This window comes from Rhinolophus ferrumequinum, chromosome 5 (genome assembly GCF_004115265.2).
Source record: "Rhinolophus ferrumequinum isolate MPI-CBG mRhiFer1 chromosome 5, mRhiFer1_v1.p, whole genome shotgun sequence".
NCBI lineage: Eukaryota > Metazoa > Chordata > Mammalia > Chiroptera > Rhinolophidae > Rhinolophus > Rhinolophus ferrumequinum.
In genome coordinates, this window is record NC_046288.1 from 35,599,312 (window position 1) to 35,606,132 (window position 6,821).

Sequence of the window (6,821 nt, forward strand, 5' to 3'; positions counted from 1 at the left end):
TGGATATGACACCAAAAGCACAGGCAAGAAAAGCAAAATCAAACAGGTAGGACTACATTGAACTGAAAAGCTTCTGCACAGCACAGGAAACAATCGACAAAATGAAAAGACAACTTATGGAATGAGAGAAAATACATGCAAACCACCTACTAATAAGCAGTTAGTATCCAAAATATATAAGGAACTCCGATAGCTCAATAGTAAAACACACACACACACATACACATACACACACAATCATCATCATCATCATCATCCTATTTAAAAACAGGAAAAGGAGCTGAACAGATGGGTCCATAAATCGATGCTCAATGGACAAGCACATGAGAATATGCTCAACATCACCAATTATCGGAGAAATACAAATCAAAACCACAATAAGATCATCATCTCACACCTTTTATGATGGCTATTACCAACAAAACAACAGATAACAAGTATTGGAAAGGACATAGAGAAAAGGGAACCCTTGTACACTGTTGGTGAGAATGTAAATTTGTATAGATATTATGGAAAATTGTATGGAGGTTCCTTGAAAAGTTAAAAATAGAACTGCCATGTGGTCCAGCAATCACATTTCTGGGTATAAAACCAAAGGAAACAAAATTAGTATCTCAAAGAGATATCTGTTTTCCCATGTGCATTTCAATATTACTCACAATAACAAAGATATGGAAATAATTAAGAGATTGTTGATGAATGCATGGATCAAGAAAATGTGACATATGTATATTTTCTTGATCCACTTAAGGTGTGTATGTGTATGTGTATACACACACACACACACACACACACACACACACACACACACAATGGAATATTATTAAGCCATAAAAAAGGATAAAATCCTGCCATTTTTGTCATGGATGAACTTGGATGACATTATGCTAAGTGAAATAAACCAGACAAATAATGACAAATACTGCATGATCTCACTCATATGTGGAATCTAAAAAATAAGTCAAATTCATAGAGATAGAGAACAGAATGGTAGTTGCCAGGTGCTGTGAGGGTGGGGGAAATGAGGAGATTTTGGTCAAAGAATATAAACTTTCAGTTATGAGCAAGTTTTGAGGATCTAATATACAGCATGGTGACTATAGTTGATACTGTATCATACACTTGAAATTTACAAAGATAGTAGATCTTAAGCATTCTCACCAAAAAAAAAAAGGTAACTATATGAGATGATGGATGTTAATTACTTGATTGTGATAATCATTTTATAATGTATCATCACTTCGTACACTTTAAATATGTACAATTTTATTTGTCTATAAAGTGGAAAAAAACATAACATAAACAAACTCATAGATATAGAGAATACTTTGATGGTTGCCAGATGGGAAGGGGGGTTCAGGGTGGGTGAAAAATGGAAAGGGATTAAGAAGTACAAATTGGTAGTTACAAAATAGTCACAGGGATGTAGGGTATAGCATAGGGAATATAGTCAGTAATATTGTAATTACTATGTATGATGTCAGGTGGATACTAGATTTATTGGAGTGATAGATGGGAAGGTGGTTGGGGAACAGGGTGAAAAAGGTGACAGGATTAAGAAGTATAAATTGGTAGTTACAAAATAGTCATGGGGATGTAAAGTAAAGCATAGGGAATACAGTCAATAATGTGGTAAAAATTATGTACAGTGCCAGGTGGGTATTAGACTAGTCAGGCGGATTACTTTTTAAATTATATAAATGTCTAATCACTATGCTGTACACCTGATATTAATATAAAATAATATTGAATGTCAATTGTAATTGAAAAATTTTTAAAGGGGAAAAAAAAGATGAATGGGAATAAGAGGTTCAAACTTCCAGGTATAAAACAAATAAGTCATGGGGATGTAACATGCATCATAGGGAATATAGTCAATTATATTGTGATAGCATGGTACAGTGTCAGATGTTTGCTGGACTTACCATGGTGATCACTTCTTTACGTATATAAATATTGAGTAAATATAGTGTACACCTGAAACTAATATAATATTGTATTATTTTAATATAAATCTTTTTTTAAAAAGTTCCCAGGAGAATTCCTCTATAAAATTATCCAATCATATTGTGGATTCTTGGATGGAAGGAACAGTTTCTGAGGTCAACGTTTGATATTTGTACTAATTTCAGGAGGGCACCTTCCAGCTCTTATTCCTGTTCTTTCACACAAACTATTAATAGTTGGTTTACAGTCTAGGCTGCATCTACAGTAGACCCACAAATCTCCTCTCAATTGCCTTTTATCACAATCTACTGTTGTTGAAAGTAGGCCTTAGGTAGGCCTAAACTTCACCACTCTGTTGCAAATGAAGTCAATTCTTTTAGGAAGAGATTAGGAAATATCTGGTTCTCTCCCTCCCCGCTGCCCACACAGGCAAAATTTCTGTGGCAGGGCTCTAGAGCTGGGGGTGGGAACAATGACAAAGATTCTCTCCGAGTGACACCCTGGTCTAGGAGTTGAGTGCTTAGAAGGGAATTTGGGTGGGGTGTTTGCAGCAGTCTCAGCTTGTTTCTCCTGGCATAGAATCTCTGCCTCAAGGACTGAGGGACGTGTTATGAGGGCCCCAGGATTCTCAGTGCACCACACCCAAAGCAAAACCTCCTTCCACAAGTAAGCCGTTAGTCAGAAGGAAGCTCTGCCCCCTCCATTGGTCAGAAGAAGGAAACTCACCTCTCCCAACCACACTCATCCTGAGATCTAGCCTCAGTAACAACAGGCAGCTGGGGACAGGAAGCAAAAGGCAGAAATCCTTCTCCTATTGCAAAGAAAATTCTCCAGTTAGGAAATGGGAGCTAGAGGGAGCCCAGTGATCTTGGCTGCAGCAGTCTGGAGTTGAGTCTATGGCCTCCTGAAGGGTGGAGGGGTGTTCTTGGTTCAAATACCACAGAGTCTAACCTCTCTTACCAAATTTTCATAGAATTTCTTGAATAGATATTTCTTCATCTGCTGTTTGCCTTTAGAACTACTTCCAGTGGCTTTAAATAAAATTATGTGTGTGTGTGTGTGTGTGTGTGTATACATATATATATGTGTATATATATATATATATATATATATATATATATATATATATATACATATATATAGTCAGATTCTGATATTAGTTATAATTTTTATCTGAAATTAGGTAAAGGAACATCTTTCTCCAGCGCTGTGCTCTTTCATCATTTTCTCTATGGGTTAATTCAGGTTCAGGAGGAAGGGACAGGGATGGCAAAGTTGGAAAGAGAAATAATTATTTCAATCTGAAGTCCACACAGACTCAAGGGAAGGCATTAGTAAGATTTCCTGTTGCTGTGGGATTTATTTGTTATAATGCAGTCACCTTTTGCTGTAGCCTGGCTGGCTTCCTTGAAAACAAGTCAGCAAGTGACTAAGTAGGACTAGCGAGACTAATCCCGACACAGGAAGCCTCAGAATGATGAGAGACCTGGGGATGCCCAAAGCCGATCAGATGTACTCTCAAATTCTTCAAGGTTTTGGCTTGCAAAGCCTGCCAGGTCTTCGCTTGCAAAGCCTGACAAGACCTCTGGAAATCTTTCATGAGTGCTAGTAGGAACCTTTCAGCCAAAGGGCTCTGAGGTGATTCTTAAAACCTTGGATGCTTAGGTTTACAATGCCTGTTAAGTCTTTACTTCCAGTTGGAATTGTGTCTCAAAAAGAAGTTTGCAGAAAGGGTTCTCTGAGAATCTTATTTGTGAATAATAATAGCTATGTGCTGGTTATTCTTCATTTGTCTCCATGAAATCTATTCTCCCTATCCTTCAATGAATTTGGAGGATGTGAGAAGAGAAAGGTTGGGGTGTTTCTTTCCTGCTCCGGCCTTGTTACACCACTGTCTCTCTGGCAGTAGGTATGTCCTTATGTCTCCCACTGCGCCCCTCCTGCAAGATTCCTGTCCTGACTGGGCTCTAGAAACACTAATTCCTCTCTGAAGAACTTCTTGCTATGCTGTTTTATGTGCCTCATCACCTCATTTGTTCCCACAACCATGCCCACATCTTTTTAAGTAGTCTCTTCATATGATCCATTTAGACTGAATTCTGTTTCCTGCTGGTCCCTAACAATTACCACATTTTAAGACTTACCATGAGTGTCACCATTTCTAAGTCTCACCATAACCCTGAAAGGCATTATTAACATTATTAATCCATTTACAGATAAGGACAGATGACTTAGACAAGTAAAATACCATCTACTGCATCACAAGAGTTGAGATTAAAACTAGTCCTTTTAGCAAAAGCCATTTTCCTTATTTCATTTAAATTTGTAAAGAGATTCCATTTACACTTTTCTTCCAAACACTAATTTTATTTAACTATCAATCAGATTTTATGTCGGCTATCTTATGAACGCATTAACCTTAAGCCTTTATTTTGAAATAGAATTTGATGAAATTCACAAAGAAATTGCTAAATTTAAGTACAGTATCCCTGACTGATAAGTTTTAATGACTATAATGTAAACAAAAGATTTTATTTAAAACAATGATAAAACTTGATAATCTGCTCTTGCCTGGTGCTAACATCGTCTTCTTCGCCTTCAGTTTTTTAGTGGACACCCTTGTTACAACTCAACAACCATTACCAATCCCCTTAACCCTATCTTTTTACAGTTTAAAGGCTAGTTCTCCCAGACTCCTTTGCAGGTCTCTGTGGCCTGGTGACCCAGGTCTGGATACTGAAAAGCATTTCCTTCACTGATAAAATGAAAGAACTAATTTTCTTTGCCCTGTCCCTTTCTTTATGATTAGAACAGTGTACGAGGTCTGGAGTTGTGCCAATCATCTTGTAACATGAGCCAGATACTGTATACTTTAATAATACTAGAATACTACATACCTATACTAAAAAGAATATTATAATTTTATACATAATACATTTGCACAAATATATTCAATAAAGAGCTGTTAGACTCAACTTAAATACGGAGTTTCGCAAACCCTTAAACCTCTGAGTTTTGTTGTTTTATTAAATATTGAATGGATAAAAAAATATTTCTAAAATATATGCATGGCATAAAGAAATACAATACACTGACCACCTAGTAACCACAACCCAGCCCAAGAAAAAGATCATCAGAGGCAACCTCTATTCTAGATTTCATGTTTATCCATCCTTTGCCATTTTAATAATTCCCTTGCTTTCCTTTGTTCTTCTTTATCCCCTCTGAAAGTCTAGAAATTGAAATAAGAACTTTACCTATTTTTAGCCATGTTGTTAATATGAGCATATGCAATACTTTAGTCCCAATATCCTTTACCTTTTAAAAATGCAGTAAAGATTTTATGCAGTAAAGCCTGATAGCTTCCCTACTTCCTCAATTTACAAGGCAAAGAGACTGATACAACATTAAAAACAGGAAGGTGCTCTTTATACTGGTCATCAGAAGTCTTGAAGAGGTCAGAGAAGTTCATCTTTTTAGAGCTACTTAGATAAGAAATACACCTGGGGGACGAAGGAAGAGGTCTTATAGTTAGGGTTGGGAGGTAAGTCTTTGTGTGTTTTTAGAGATGCAACTTCAACTTTGTGGTTTCCAAAGGGGTTCCCCTGCCCCTCTCTCAGCTCAGCCCTGGCCAGGCAGACCCCTGCCCAAGCCTCCCTCCTGAGAACCTGCATATGCTTTCTTGCTAAATGACTCTTCACACCGTTATCTCCTCACGGGTTACATCTGTTGGGTGCCTCACATCCTCAGCTCTGCTTTCATCGTTTCACATCTCAGCACATTGTTTCCTCCAGTCCTGATGCCAGGGTGGAAGGGAGCCATCCCGCCCAGCCGTGCTCTGGGATTGGCAGCGAATGAATGATTGGCAGCGGGCATCTCAGGGCTTTGGCATGCTGCAGAGTAGAAGCCCTGTGCTAATGAATGCCATCTACACCTACCAGATGTGCCACTGGGTGACATGCCAGATCTTTTACATAATGTCATGCTGCCGGACACCGAGACAGCTAGGGGAGGTGGTGGGGGAGGGGGGTGGTTAATGCCTCTGGGTGGGAGTGGATCTGCTTTACTTTTCTTTTCTTTTTTTAATTCAGATCTCCCGCCACTACCCATACACCCAATCAGCTCCCCTTACACTGGGTTAAAACCTTGGCTGAGCGCATCTCACTCAGAGACAGCGCTGGAAGCATTGTACTTTTGTTCCCGGAACACCTCCCTTGGCTGTCTCCCACACTCATCACCTTTTCCCTTCCTTGAATTTGCTCCCCTCCCCCATCCAAAGTTAAGAAAGGGGAATTTTTTTAAAAAAAAAAGTTAAAGATATTAAAACATTGGATCTGAAATGAAAAAAAGGGGAAGGGAGAAACCACACTTCCTAACTCCCACACACTCAATTATTCTCTCCTCTGCGCTAAACGTACAAGATGACCCGCCCTCCCCCCACCCCCTTCCTTTTCCACAGAAACTAGAGAGTATTTATCCCCAAGGGTGATATCCTGTCAGTAGCTGTCCCATGTTCTGGCTGAAGTAGTTGTCTTAGTGTGGAGTTGTCCGAAGTATTTCCTGGAGTGGGATCCACTAGGTGGGAGGAAAGGGAAATGAGAAAACCACTTCTGACCGACAGCGGGTGTGAGCGCTTGTAGGAGTGTTTTGGTTCCCAGCCTCCCAGTTCTCCACCTCCCAAGAGGAAGGGGGCTGGGAGGACTGTCAAGCTGGTCCCTGGCTCTTTCGCTAAACCTGCCAGCCGGGACTGCCCCGGTATTCAGGGGACTTAAAAGGGGCAGGCCTCCGCTCCTGCACCCCAGGGGCCATACCCCGTCACACACACTCCCTCACCACGCACACTGCGGCATTGGGACACAACAGGCGCCGCTCCC